Genomic DNA, 15,706 nt, shown 5'->3' on the forward strand with positions numbered 1-15,706 from the left:
ATGATTGACATTAGGAAAATTGGTTGCTATGGTTTAAATATGTTCTGTCCAGTCTAAAACTCACACTGAAGTTTAATCCCCACTTCAAGATATTAAGAGGATGGACTCTTAACCCAACGATGGTGTTTACAGGTGGGCATTTGGGAGGTGGTTAAGATTATATAAATCATCAGGGTGGAGCCCCCGTCATTGAATACTGATGCCTCTATAAGGACAGGTAGAGAGACCAGAGGCAACACACACACACACACACACAAACAAATGAACAATCTCCATCTCCCTTAGGACAATGCCAACAAGAAGGCTATCACCAGACATGGGTCCCTGACCTTACACCTTCAGAAATATTAGCCAAAATAAACGGCTTTTCTTTAAAAAAGTAGCCTGCCTTGGGTATTTCATTATAGTAACACAAAACAGACTAATACAAAGTGTATAGTTTTAGCCATTTGAAATCTTCTTGAACAGAAGGATACTAAGTATCCTCCCAATAAAATTGTTCTGTCCAAAGGTATGATTCTTCTAATGCCTTAATAAATAGAAAAGTAACCCAGTGATCGAAAAATGTCAACCACAGAAATAAAGTCGAAGAGATGTATTTGTATTTTGGTTAAACATAAGCAGTTGAACTAGGAATTAATAAGCCTATCTCCTAAAGTTGCAAGGTTGTGGGAAAGGGGCCAGGGAAAGCACGGCTCTGAAGACAGAAAGCAAAGATTGTGTATGAAAATGGAGACACCTTTATCAGCTGGGGCTTCCAACTTGCTGGGATGATACTTTGCAAAACAAACTGATGTCTTGGCTCCCCCAGGATAAGAAATTGAGACCCACCAAGAGGGGAAACCCAGCATACAGAGCTACTTCTACTATGGCCATTGAATGCCATATCAACCATGGACACATTCTCCCAGGGTACTAAGGAAAAATAAGAAGAAATGAGTGGGTGGGGTACTGTTTTCTTGTGTCTCTTCTACACAGGCCCTGGTTTAAGAGCACAACATAAATAAAGCATGCTTCGTTCACTCACCATATTTACTAAGAGCTAACCTGATTAGCCAACATAGAGAGAGTGAACCTTCCCATAGTTTCAGGTACAAGAGTTGAGAGATGCATACACCCTTGAATACCAAGGCCAATGTCTTGAGCCCACCAGAACATTAAGAAACAAGGTGAAAGCCAGTAACTCCCAAGATGCCAGAATCTGCTCATAACTCCATGCCTTATCTGAGAATGAACCCAGGATGTGTGGAAGGCAAAGGGCTTCTAGATTTCATGTGGCTTGAAAAGTCTTTGTCAGGAGGTTAGAATCTCTGCCCTGCTTTGAACTTCACAGTGTCTAAGCAAAGAAAACCCTTTTAAATTCTATGAGCTAGAAGATAGCCAAGGAGATTCTCAAATAAATAGTTTGTTGACCTGAAACGAAACAGAATTATCTGGGTCCTGGAACATGAGGACAAAGTCCAAGTGTATCCTGTGCTGTGAGCTCCTCTACTCCTGAAGGGTGGGCCATGTGGAACTTAGTGGTTATAAAATGAATGGATGGATGAAATAAGGATAACATCTAATTATTTCTGGAAATTTACCTGTAAGACCTTGAGAAAGGGCTGGGGTTGTGGGTCAGTGGCAGAGTGCTTGCCCAGCACGTGTGACACACTGAATTGGAGGCTAGGCACCAAATTAAAATAAATAAACAAAATAAAGTTATTGTATCCATCTACAAACTATAATATATATATATATATATATATATATAAACTTGTGAAAAAATATGTTGAACAGGGGCTGTAGTAATAAAGGGAGGAAATGAAGGCAAAAGTCCCCTACCCAGACTCAAAAATTCAGACACAATGTAACACAAAACATCAGTGAAAGAAGCATCCTGGATATACTATGGATGTGGTGATCCAAAAGGAAGTGTAAATGTGGGACAGGAATGGTGCTAAAAAGGAAGTTACATGAAGAACAATGGTAGAGAGTTCAGTAGTTAATTTATTAAGGAGTAAAATGATATCAGTTCCTTCCCATTATAGATTATGTTCATCTTGTGTGATTTCTCCATGGTCTTTCTTCCAAATGTGAGTACAATGAATGTCCTTCAAGATTTGTACAGAAAGAAAAACCAATCAACCAACAAATACATCTTGAATTAAACACCTTTTCTTTTTTTGTACTTGTAGATGGACAAAATGCCTTTATTTATTTTCATGCGGTGCTGAGGATCAAATCCAGTGCCTCATACATGTTATGCAAGTGCTCTGCCACTGACCTACAGCCCCAGGCCAAATTAAACACTTTTAAAAGTGTGTTTTGGGACTAGGGAGGTGACTTTGTTATAGAGCACCCACGTAGACTGCACAAAGATCTGGGTTCAATCTCCACCAAAAACATAAAATGAAAAGTATGTTTTCATGTATTAAATAAACTGAAATGCCACTAGCACCAGTGAATACATATCCTACATTTTCAAGTTTTTAAATATAGAGTTTGATGGAATTGAGTTCACTAATATAATCATTTTGATCAACAGTTTTTAATTAATTTATTTTTATATTTTTATTTTATATATTTATTTTTATTGGTAGTGAGGGTCGAACCCAGTGCCTCCCATAGACAAGGCAAATGCTCTACTACTGAGCTACCTCAGGCCCTGACCAATGGTTTTTTGGTTTTTTGTTTGTTTGTTTGTTTTGTTTTTACCAATACATTATACTAACACATACACAAGTAGTTCCTTTAACTAAGTTCCTAAAAAGAAAAAAAAAATGCTTCCTCCCTCCCCTGAAGTGGGAGAAGCCCTGGTCTGAAGCAATTCTTTAAGAATTGGCTCTAATGCCATTTTTCATCAATGGGGCCAGACAAGGCCAATGGTATCCAAGGGGTGGTAAGAATCAGGTTCTTGTTTCTGGAAATCAGAAGGACTAAATGGGAACTGGGCTGCTGTTTTACAAGCACAAAATCATTAATCCCCTTACCTTACTGTGGATACAAGAACATGTTGTTCCTTTTCAGATCACAAGACTTATCCTTGAATAATTAAGCAGAGGAAGAAATCCATTACATACCCTAAACCATTTAACTCAGAGAGAGAAAGCATGCCTGAGTTACACTTCTACCTCTATTGCTAAAAGTGATAAATTACCTAAATATCAAATTTTGCATAAACTAGAGAAATAAATTTCCCTGTTTACCTGGAAAATAGACTACAAACTTTAAATGTAGACCATAGCTTTCTTGGAAACTCCTTAGAACATTAAAAAATTCCCGTGAAACTGCTTTAGTAAATCTGGCCTAAATCATGTCATAAATGGTGGAAAAAAAAAACTGGTTGCCATCCTCAATCTAACTCCCAAGGAAAACTCAACCTAATCTAATGAAACATAGACATTACTCTTAAACTCATTTTTTCATCCATCTTCCATTCTGGTTTTCTAAGAAATCCCAGCAAATATCAAGAAACCCATTTGTTAAGAACTGTAAATAATAATGGTTGAAGAAATTGATTGGTTTCTTTCTTTCTTTCTTTTTTTTTAGTTGCAGTTGGATACAATACCTTTATTTTATTTATTTTTTTAATGTGGTGCTAAGGATGGAACCAAGGGCCTCGCATGTGCTAGTTGAGTGCTCTACAGCTGAGCCACAACCCCTGGTTTCTTTCATATTTAATCTATCTTCCTATCTCTACCACTGCCAGTTTCATGGGCACAGGCTGGGGCAGAACAGGAATTGGTATACGCATGCTTTTATGCTCATGCCCAGCACACAGCAGGACTTCAGTGTAGGTTACTCAATTCCACAGATCTGACTTCCTAGATGGCAATGAAGGAAGAAATAGATGTTTCTCACACCACTGCCTTTGGCCCCTCTGTCAGTGCTTTCTTTCTCACCAGATGGCATCTGCAGCAGATGGTGTAGCCTTCCTGTCACTTCAGGCTCCTAATTAAAACTGGAACCTGCAGGTGCTCTCCTTCCAGCAGGTCTGGCCCAAACAGGGGCACTGAGTGTGGGCCCAGCCCTTCACCCTCTGGGCTTTGCTTCTGCCCTACACTCACTCCCCACCCCCAGCTTCATCTTGGGTCATTTAGAAGTGGGGGCAAGAGAGGTGGGATCAGACAAGACAAGCAAAGAAAGGCAAAATGCATTCTCACTGGCCAGGACCCTCTGTGGCTCCCTCTTGCTGTTGGTGGTCCTTGGTCGTGGTAGGCATCCACAAGCTCTCTGTTTAGAGTGCTCCTATGGGGTCTTTGGGGAGCCCTCTGATATCTTCTGCACTGATGGTGTCCCAGAAAAAGGTGCTGCACTCTGACTTCTTCCAGTCCCCCTTCCCAACCATGACTTGGCCTCCAATGGTGCACCTGTGTCCTCAATCCAACATCTTGCCTTGCCCTGCAGTTGATTTTCTGCTCAACAGGCAGTGACTTCATCCAATTCTTCTTGGAAGCTTCCTCTTAGGCACAGGAATGTATTTAGGTACTGACTCTTGAGAGAGCTGCCTTCTCTCACCCCATCTCCAGATGGATCAAGCCAGTCCTACACCTGTGGACCTCTCCAGCTGAGAGACTAGAACTCGTTTCTGTCCCACAGCACACCCAGTGATTTGGGATGCCATCCTATCTCTAGAACCCTAGCTGCTGATATTCTGGTGGCAAGTGGACAGAGTCCTGAGAATGTCTTTGAATTTGGAGCAGCCAACTAGGAGATAATATGCCATCTCCCCTCTCACAGACACCTCCACCCTCTGATTCTATCAGTTCTCTACCTGGCTGGAGGTGGCAGGCAAAAGAAAAGAGACATCACCCCATACACATGAGCTGTGGTGTGCAATGGGCACCATCTAATCCTCATGGACCCAACTGTCCACACCCTGACTGGCTGCATTGGTGTCTGCACAGGAACCCATTCTGCCCTAAGCTCCCTGGGGAAGGGAGTGGCACTCTCACAGCCCTCTCTGCAGGCCCACACCTGCTGGCCCTCTGATTCCCTTAGGGAATCCCAGGCTTGCCTTCTACCACCCACCTGCTCATGGTGCCCTGACCAGATCAGCTCTCCAGCAAGTTCTGCATGGATGCAGCCAGGACCTCTCTTCAGAAGTCATATTCTCTTTCTGAGCCCACCGTATACTTATGTCTTAAGTATATACCAATTCTAGATCTCGACATATGAACTGGCTTCCTCAGGAGAGAATGAGCTCTGTATCACTAATGGTAATTAAACCTAATGTGAGTTACTGTAGTAAGGAGGGGGTCAGAGGTGGATGAAAATGAGAGAGGATTCAGCATTCTCTGAGTTACATGAATCTCTACCTTCAGTTTGTCAAATTTGTTTTATTTTCTGTACTGAACAGCATCTTCACCGTCTTTTCCAATATTTATGGATAATCAGAGAGGTAGAAGAGTGAGTTTCAACTCTATCATGCACTATGTACCCCCATTCCCACAGCAGAAGCCTGCGCATTTGGAATGCAGCTTTCTTTGTGGCAGGGCATGTAGAATACAGTCCAGCACATGGATTACATCTCAAACACATCCTGCTCATCACTCACTTCTCTGAGAGCAGTACTGCCAGGACTCCCACTGCCTGAGCCTTCCCAGAAAAACTTTTACTGATCCCTGTTCTAGTTCTGTACTTTTTGATATTTACAATTGGCAACACAAGAGTATAGATACCCTAGGTGTAAAAGTCCAAGCAAAACACATTTCGTGCAAACTGATCACATATTCATAGACTCCTACAATGTCTCAGCTTCTGAAGGAAAACATTCTAAAGATGAATTCTTCAATACTAATCCAAAATGTCACATATTTAGTTGATTTTTACCAGGAAAGGGAACATTTTGCATAGCCATGCATCAGGTAATTTGAAGGTACTTACAGGAAATAATAGTGCCATGAACACAGCAATGTATAAAACCTGCAAACAAGAAGGAGTAGTAGAGAACACACAGACACCACACGGGTTAGCACTGCCAGATAACCAGTGGCTTTGTTTCCTTTTCAATTTCTTATAATATAATCACCTTGTTTTTACTGAAAAAGTTTTACATAGTTGTGAAAAGAATGCTGCAGTTTTATACCATAACAGTAAATACTTTTTCTGTGAAACAAGAAGAGAATTTACCTAGGGGAAAACTTTGTTTTAATATATATATATATATATATATATATATATATATATATATATATATATATATATATCCTTGTAATGTTTTGACTCATGTGGAATATTTTGGTTAAAAGTATACACTAAAAAGATACATGAGGGCTGGGGTGGTGGCTCAGAGGGATAGGGCTCACCTAGCATGCGTGAGGCACTGGGTTTGATCCTCAACTCCATTTAAAATAGAATGAAGATATTTTGCCACCTATAACTCAAATTATAATATGAAAAAAATATATACATGAGATTATTACATCAAATTAAATCCAATATTATATATAACTATAATGCATTAATAAAAACACTAAAAAGCCTTATATACCCGTACTGTCTCAGATAGAGCTGAGCTGAGGCTGAAGGATGCACTGAAGGAATATGGAAGGTATTTAACACTCCATATGTGACACCTACCTATCTAAATGCTCTTCAGCTGTCAACAAGTATACCCTTAAAGTGTGTATGTCTCCCAATACCAGTGGAGACTGGTTCTGTCCTCAGCTAGCAAGTGACACTAAGAATGACTGGTGGGGGCGGGGCTGGCTGGACAAGCTAGCTCCCAAAGAAAAGGAACCCACACCCAGGTTCTCCATCCAGCTTACCAATCAGATAAGACATTTCACCTCTCAAAAGGAGGCACCAGAGAGGGAGTAGAGAGAAACCAGGAGTGTTACTCTCATCACAAATAGTGAAGGAAGGAAACACCACGAAGAGAAGATTCCTCCAGAGTTACAGAAAAAAAATGCGAAACTATTCAAAGTTGTACTATGTGCTTTTAAAGAAAACTTACAAGTTGCTATGACAGATACCAGTTAGGGGAAGAACCTATACATATTTCTGTTATTTTTCAAGGTGAGAATAGAGTTCCTTACTACCTGCCTATTGATCCATCTATCCACCCTTCTTCAAGAAAAGTTATATGTATACAACAGAAAGACAGAAAGCTTAGGAAATATAACTGCAATTCTGGAAGTTAGTTATCTTCATATTGCCTGCTGAATGAAGAGCACCATTGAAACATGATATAAGCTGTAAGCTAAGCTACATTACAAAGGTCTTTTAATGTTTAATAAAAATGGAGGACCCTTCCAATTGGCTAAAATTTATGTTCAAGATCAAGGATTAAAATAATCCACTGTCTCACAGACTATTGCAAATAATCAGTTAAGATTTTGTACTGTTTGCTTACTCCGTTGTTTCTCTATTGGGAACTTTTCTCATGGAGAAAGCCACCATCGCTCTGAAGAGATATTCTTCATTTGTATCCCAGACATACTGAAAGAGAAGGAAAGAGAGGTATGGGGTTAAAAACAGGCCATTATGGGGCTGAGGCTGTAGCTCAGTGGTAAAGCACTTGCTTTGCATGTGTGAGGCACTGGGTTCGATCCTCAGCACCACATAAAAATAAGTAAAGATACTGTGTGTTTATCTGTAACTAAAAAATATTTTTAAAAAACACTCCATTAGATGCTACACTCATTCTCATAGTCTCCACACTCCCATCCCATCTTCTTTGTACACAGAAAACTGGAGAACATGATAAATCATGTACCATAGCATCTGGAGTAGGGCTTTTGGGACATTCCATAATTCCAAGTTTGACGTGTTTCCTTTTGTGCTCTTTCTTAGAAGCTGCCACATTAGTAGCCAGTCAATCAATAAGGCATTTGGACAAATCATCCTGGCCATATAGTATAAGAGTTTAGAAACAGTCAAATGGTTCATAGCATAGCCCCTAGCTTTTAAAATGTATTTGGTTCCAAAATCAGTTTTACTCAGAATAACTATAGTCCAATCTAATAAGATCAAGACATAAAGAAGAAACTAGTCCAGTTATAGACAGCACACAAACACTATTCAAACAGGGATGCACTGTTTTCAGATTGGGGAGATGGGGAATAAGTCTGTTCAACTATAGGAGAATGATAATCCAGTATAGCAAATAACAATGAAAGATGCTAACCAGACCTTGCCAGAGCATGAATTTAAATTGCTTTTCAGATCTTGGAGATGATCTGACTTGATCTCCAGTCCTTTCATTGGTTCCCCTTAAAAACAAGAGCATGATTTGCCTCAGTAGAAGTCCCGTTGGGGTCACAGAGCAAAGCCCCAAACTACGTGGAACAGTACAGGACTGACCAGATCCACATCAAGGTGGATATCCTGCAACCCTCACCAGTTGATCTTGAGTAAGGGTGGAAGGATTGAAAGCGAGTGCACTGGAGGTTACATATTTTCACAAAGGCATTCAAAATGTTTCACTGAGTCTCTACATAGAAAAGGAATCAAGCACATGTACCACATAAGAAGAAAATGGACAACTCAAGAGAACATAAGAAAAGAGGTGCCAATTTAAACACAGGAATAATTTCTGACCCAAAGTCCCACTCCTGGCTAAATAGTCCTGCAAAAAGAAAGCTGTGGAAAAGATATATACAAAAATGTTCACAGCAGCTTAAGTACCTCTTGCACATACTACTTGATGTATAACAGGTGCTCAAAAAGTGTGTGAAACTGAAAACATCTTTACATACCACATGTGACTCCACAGACCACATGGAGCATATGAGATGTATTTATTCATCCATCAGTTCAGATTCCTTGGTTCCTCACTTCAATAACATTTATGCCAAGGCCCTAATGTCCCAGCTCACCTTGCTTTCTGCATACATCTCAGGACCTCAAACCCAGGCCAACCCCAAATTTTAGGTGAGTAATACAACATAATTGGAGAAAATCACAAAACAGGGACTATTGGCTTAACTCTAAATTCATAATGACCTACCCCAAAATTGCCTGGGAATCCCTTAGGTTTCCTCTCTCTCTCTCTGATGGCTCACAGGACTATTTTAACCTCCTATAGGTCTGCTGACTTATTATGCTTTCCTTCACACCTCACTTTCACTAGACACTGTTGCTTTATAATTTACAGATACATCTCAAGTCATCAACTTGAACTCCCTCATCCTCCTGACACCAAGATACAAAACTTCGTCCATAGAAGCACACCCTGTCCATCTTCTCCCTTGAAGGGCCAGACATGCGGTGCCTCTCCTATCAATGGCTATTCCCCCTATCTCTATTAGGAATGCCTTTCCTGGGCCCTTCTGATCATATAAACAATATCAGTTTCCCTCCCTCTTCTGTGTATTCAAATCTACCTGCAGCCTGTCCACTGCTCAAACTTTTCTCTTTGGGACAACAGTACAAATAAATCACTTCACTCACTCCTCCTTTCATTCATGCACCATCTCTCTCCTACTCTTCATAGTCAAAATGCTCAAAGCAGTTGTCCATACTTCTGTTTACACATGTTCACCACCCATTTATATTTCATTCCACCTACAACACTCCCTCTAATATCTGCCTTCTGGCTGTCAATCCACAAAAGAGGCTCTCTCTAAAGTGACCACTGACCTCCACATTGCTTAACACAACAAGCGTGTGTCAGCGTTCATCTTGCTTAGCTTCCCAACAGCATTTGAGGCGCTCAAGCACTTCTTTCATGTTCAAGCAAAACTCTTTCATGCAGCAGCCTGCATACTCCTAGGCCCAGTCCCTTTCTGAAACTACAAACGTGATGACATGCCACTTTGCTTTTTACTGCCACAATTCCACACACCTTAGCCTTCCTTCTATCCCTCATGCTTAGCAAGCTCCTTCACATATGCTGTTCCCTGTGTCATTCCTTCTTTTATCCATGGTTCACTTCAACTCATGGAACTTATAGAAGGGCCAGATACTAAGGATCCTGATGAGGCCAAAGCTTGTAATATTGTCAAGATTGCACATTTGCTTTTGCTTTACTACATCCTTAATGGATGACTGATTCTCCCACTACCATAATCCCCATAGGGCAGGGACAAGTCTGATTTTAGGGTCAATGCATCTCCACCACCCAGCATGGCACTCACTCTAAGGATCTTAGGATGAGAAACCCTATACACTGGGTTAGGGGAAAGGGTATAGAGTGGATTCTGCTGTCAGTCTGCCTGGATTCAGATCTGACCTCTATCACTTGGTGGCTTAAGGTCCTCAAAGGGTCACTTCATTTCCTTGCATCTCAGTTTTCTTACCCATCCAATGAAAATAAGAGTACCTATACCACTTTCCTCAAAAGGCTGTTGTTAAGGGCTTTATGAGCTGATAGCAGTCAAGTGCTTAGAAGGCTCCCTGCTAAAAAGTAAATTAAGTTTGCAGTCAATTCTGGGTGTTATTAGCTATTATAATTCACCAAGTAAATAATACAATGATATGTTGGTGGACTGTCCTGTAATAGAATACCTGAAAACTCTTTTAGCACATTTTTTGGGGGGGGTTTCTAGTTGGAGGCCTCTTAATGACACCTGTGGGGGGAGTAATTTGCACATCACTCTGGGAAGCTGACACTGAAATTTGATAATAACTGTCTTATTAATTCAAGTCTCTTTACTGTTTCTATATCCACAGAGGCCCTGTGAGTATTTCTAAACTTTGGTTTCAAAAGTATATGACATAGTATCACTTTGGTAGTTCTAAAGAATTTAAACTTTACATTAGAATTTGAATTCTTGTGCTATGAAAGACTTTCTGTATTAAGTACCATTCCTTCTTTTCCATGACTAGAAAACAAGCTGCCCAGATTGCAAGGACTACAACAATGAGGGGCAGATCCAACCCAGACCCTCAGTCTCCTTAGCTCCATGATGCTGGATTGAGAGGTTCATGTTCTTTAAATTGGTGCCATACAAAACTTCAATGTCTTCCAGCATACACTACAGATAAAGAACCTCAGGAAGCCTATTGTAAACAATTTCTTTTTTTTTATTTTTTATTTTTTTTATTGGTTGTTCAAAACAACAATTTCTATTTTAGTATACTCTACCTTTACATTTACAAAGATCAGACTTCAAGTCTTTAGAAATGATATATTATCATTACTATGCAGACAGAGGCCCATCATCAGAGAAAGCAAGCACAGTTCTTAGGTAACAAAATTCAAAATGAACATGCAGGTGTTCCACTTACTGCTTTATCGCCAAGAGCTCTTCTGATACTAAGTCTCACTTTAAAGGCGTTTTCTGCATCTGCCAGAAAAGAAAAAGAAACAGCAGTATATGATAATAAAATCTGCCCAAACATAGCCCATTTAATCCTAATATTTAATGAACTAAAAGCAACAGAAAACAGAACTACAAGGAAACTGTCCCTAAACACCCCTGAAAGTTGGATGGCAAGGACCTTAAGTGGTTTACATTTTCTTTCAAACTCATAAAACAGTCACAGGCTAAACTTAAAATCCACAATATGCCTGCAGATTTAGAAAAATAAAGATTTCTTTCAGTCAATGACTTGTTAAGCTATTTTTAAGTTTCAAGGCTACATACCTGATTGGCAGAGTTCAGCATGAATAACAGTCACCAGAAAAAAGAGGAGCCACAACATTCTTCTGGAGTGGAAAACACAAGGCAAACTGAGAAAAAAAAAATCCACCCTCCACTTAAAGCTGCCTTAGCCATTCTGTGACCGGATTAGAATATCAGAGAAATCAGTGAGCCACCATCTAAAAGGTTTAATAATTAACACCCATACACTTGGGTTAATACTGCAATAGATGCGGCCCATTTCCTGTCAGTTATTTACAAAAATCCGTTTGAAAAACAGATTAGTTGTTTTTCCCAAACTCTACCTCAGAAGAATGTTTCCTCTGCTGACAGAATGGGGATCCACCCCCCCACCCCTTCTGCAGCTGCCTGGTTAAGTGCACAGTGGAAGGAAGGGAGTCCTCAATGGAGGTTTTCCTTGGCATGAACTCTCCACCTTTTCAGGGCTAAACTACCTGGTTCACAGATAGGCTCTTTGAATTTGGGAAGCAAATATCACTCCTTTCTATCTCTGGGGAACAAAGGATGCACTGCCCTGAGTGTCCTCTTCTGACTCTTACCTGGGCAGGTAAACATCCCAGGACAGCTTCCACTTCAAACAAAGGGGATGGTTTTGTTTAGCTCTAGGGTTTGGCCATTATTGAAAATCCAAGTTAGTGATATAGAGCGGTGCTGCCCAATGGACCATTCTGCTTCTTTGTTTTGTTTTTGTGACACTGGAGATGGAACCCAGGCTTTCCACATGCTAGCTAAGCACTCTACCACTGAGCTACATCCTAGCCCTAATTGAAATACCATTTGATGATGGAAATGTGCTGTGCTTGTGCTACCCAGTATGTAGCCCCTAGACATAGGTGGCTGTAGAGCAGTTGAAATGGAGCTGGTGCTGCTGAGAAACTCAACTTTTTGTTTAGTAGCATTTAATATAGTTTAGCCACAGTAGCTAGTGACTGCGTTGGTCAGCACAGCTACACAACTGTGACCTAGAGCTACCTACCATGAACTAGGCTCACTGGATTATTCTGCTAAGCCTCAAAACAACACCTCAGTTATTATAATCACCTGACCTGTGAGAGAACCAAGGATCTGGTGTCCAAATTGGCAGCAATGCCTTGAGTGGAATGGGTTTACTGCCTAGGCTGACTACAATGGAACCCAGGTCCACCACATAGAGTGTCTTGTCCCCATAAATCCAAATGGAAATTGCAACAAAACCTCAATGGAGTTTTACTCAACCATAAAGAATGAAATTATAGCATTCGCTGGTAAACTGATGGAACTAGAGAACATCACGCTAAGTGAAATAAGCCAGACTTAGAAAGCAAGGGTCAAATGTTTTCTCTCATATGCAGAATGTAGACCAAAATAAGATAAGGGGTGGGGGGGGGGAGTGAGGGAAATTCTATGAAAACAGAAGGGAGATCAGTGGAGCAAAGAGGACTGAGGGAGAAGCAAAAGGGATGGGAAAGGAGAACTGTGGGAAGAAACTGGCCAAACTATGCTATGTACATATAGAAAGTTAATTTCACCTTTATGTCTACCTATAACACACTAATTAAAAACTTTTGAAAATTCCTTAGGCATCTTACTGACACCAATAGAAGTCCCCAGGCCCATGTCAGAGCATTGCTCTCCCAAGTTGCCTCTTCATGAATTCAGTCCCTAGATTCCACCTCTTTCCTCAAAAATCATGAATGGAAAGTTTAGATTGGGTGCCCTTATGTTAAAGAGGAAATCAAGATTTTAAAAGCAACAATGAGGAAAAGATCAAAAATGGCACTTCTGCAGCATTTTAGAGACACATTGTTTCCCTTTCCTAGGAGGGGTGAAATTTTATTGGAGATGACTCCTTTCTGTTAGTGTAATTCACCTGAAGGAGCTCTTTCTCACCCCCTTTGCTTTGGCTGCAAGGACAGAGTCAGAAAAGCTATACCACAGGGAGGGGCTGCCCAGAGTTGGCCCAGCCAGTGTGGCAATTTCACTGTGACCTGTAGTGGAAATTTCCTAGAAGAGCTCACTTAACTATCCCCGGGGGGAAAAAAAAGGCAGAATAAATGAAGTTATCTGGGGGAGGAAAAGTCAATACACATAGAGTTAGAGATTATAACAAAGTATTTTATTTGTAGAGTGCTTGCCTACCATGGGTGGGGTGAGGTCTTTATTTCCATCCGAATTCTGGAAAAAAAGGAAAAAAAAAAAAACAAGACATATCATGTAATAAAGGTATTTTTTTTATTTCTAATTATCAAAAATTATTTTAATCAGTTATTTATATTACATTTATCAATTAGCTTTTTATTATCTATAATTATTATCATAGTGTTTTTCCCATTTGGTGCATTATATTGATAAACTTCTTTATATTTATTCAACACTTATATTGGATTTTAAAATTTATTTTTAGCATGCTGTTGGGATTGTTTGCTGTATTTTCCCTTAAGATTTTAAAATACGTATTTGGTTAGACGAATATCATGTGGGTTTAAGTGCTGATTGTTAAGTGTTCCCCTTTCCAGGTCCTTACACTATCACCTTGAAAATGATGTAGAAAGATTTCTAAAACTGTCCATGTTTAGAAATATTTACAATGCATAAGAATGAATAATTTGGACCATGCATATTATAGAGGAAGTCTTCTTAGAAATTTTTAATTTCTTACATGATCATTTATTTCAGCAATTTTTGGTTTGGTTTGGTTTTCTTCCTGGAGGTGCTAGGGATTAAACCCAAGGCCTCATGCTTGCTAGGCAAACACTCTACCACTGAGCTACATTCCCTAGCCCTGGGTATTTACAATTTCTAAGAAATTATTCATTTTGTTAAGGTATTACAGTATTCTCATGGACTTCCTGAAATATTTCCCATGAAATACCTACATTTGTTGCTATGGTCAGTTTATGTTTTCTAGTGTGTATATTAATATTTCACTTTTTCCATTAAACTTGCTAGAGATTTATATATCTATGTTGCAGTTTATTCAAAGAACATGATTATGGATCTAGTTTTCAATTCTGTTCTGGTTTTCTGACTCATCATCTTGTGTACATTTCTTAAGTTCTTACTTCTGTGGTCATTTCACTTCTTATTTTTCTAACCTTTGAATTAGTAGGCACATTTATCTTTTACTCCTCAGTTAATAATTGCAATATCCAAGGTTTTGAATTTTCTTTGGTCTCCTGTTCTGGCCATATGACAAGGCACACAGATGTAAAGTGATCTCATTCTTATTTTCTAAATAGTTTACAATTACAATTTCCATTTTTTTCTATATCATAGTAATTGCCACTAAAAGTGTTTCCTACCAGGAAAAAAAAAAACAACAAAAAAAAATAACAACTGTTGGGTGCAGAGCAGGCTGAACTGTGTTGTCTGCAGGGCAGGCTGAACAGATGCTGGCTGCAAGATAGCCCACACACTCAAACCCCCCTCTATCTGGTCCTTTATCACCTGTTTGCCTCAAGTCTGAACATTCAACCCTGCTTAAGGCTGAACACTTAACCCCCCCTTGGGCCAACAAGGCAGCTTGCAGACCCAGAGGCCCCATTAGATTTGGGCTATAAAAACTCCCTCCTGCCAGGCCCCTCTCTCTCTTGCTCTTTCACTCTTGCTCTCCCTCTCTTGCCCTCTCTCTCTTGCTCTTTATCTTTCTTACGCGCGCTGTCTGACTCGCTCTTGCTCTCTCCCTGTTCATCTCTTCTCTTTTCTCTCTCTTTCTTTTCTCTTTGTTGCACTGCTGCAATAAAGATCTCTTGGTCACTCCGAGTGTTGTGGTCACTTTCCTTTCAACAACAACAAAAAAAACCCTGTAGACCAAAATGGAACCATTCATAATATAGGCTTTTATAGGTCCTGCCACATGAATGGAAAGACAAAAGCTCAAATGACAAATATATGCTACCAATTACTTAACTTTAAATATGAAGATGCCACACAGTTACTTGTGACATGGAAGTAAGTAAAAGTAAATTCATTGTTATGTAACTTGAGGAGATTTCAATAAAATAGATGGAAAACAGAGCTAGATATCAGGACTTTTGCTTCTCAACATACTATCTTAATTTTCTTTTTCACAAAGCACACATTTAGTGTCTGTTTTGATATAGAATTTGGTTTTTCAGTACTGGGGAGTGAACTCTGGGCCTCATGAATGCTAGGTAGGGGGCTCTACCCTGAGGTACACCTCCCAATCCTTT

At 39.9% G+C, this 15,706-nt stretch overlaps 1 long non-coding RNA gene across 2 annotated transcripts; it reads right to left on the reverse strand.

Moving 5' to 3' along the window:
- Positions 1-6,924: 6,924 nt before the first annotated feature.
- Positions 6,925-13,688, reverse strand: LOC139703295 (uncharacterized). Of its 2 annotated transcripts, XR_011705697.1 has the most exons (4): positions 13,653-13,688; positions 11,517-11,578; positions 11,158-11,216; positions 6,925-7,425 (listed from the first exon to the last, which is right to left on the reverse strand). It is a non-coding gene; the product is annotated as an uncharacterized lncRNA (long non-coding RNA). The 2 variants fall into 2 exon arrangements; XR_011705698.1 differs by lacking the exon at positions 11,517-11,578.
- Positions 13,689-15,706: the final 2,018 nt, after the last annotated feature.

This window comes from Marmota flaviventris, chromosome X (assembly GCF_047511675.1).
Source record: "Marmota flaviventris isolate mMarFla1 chromosome X, mMarFla1.hap1, whole genome shotgun sequence".
NCBI lineage: Eukaryota > Metazoa > Chordata > Mammalia > Rodentia > Sciuridae > Marmota > Marmota flaviventris.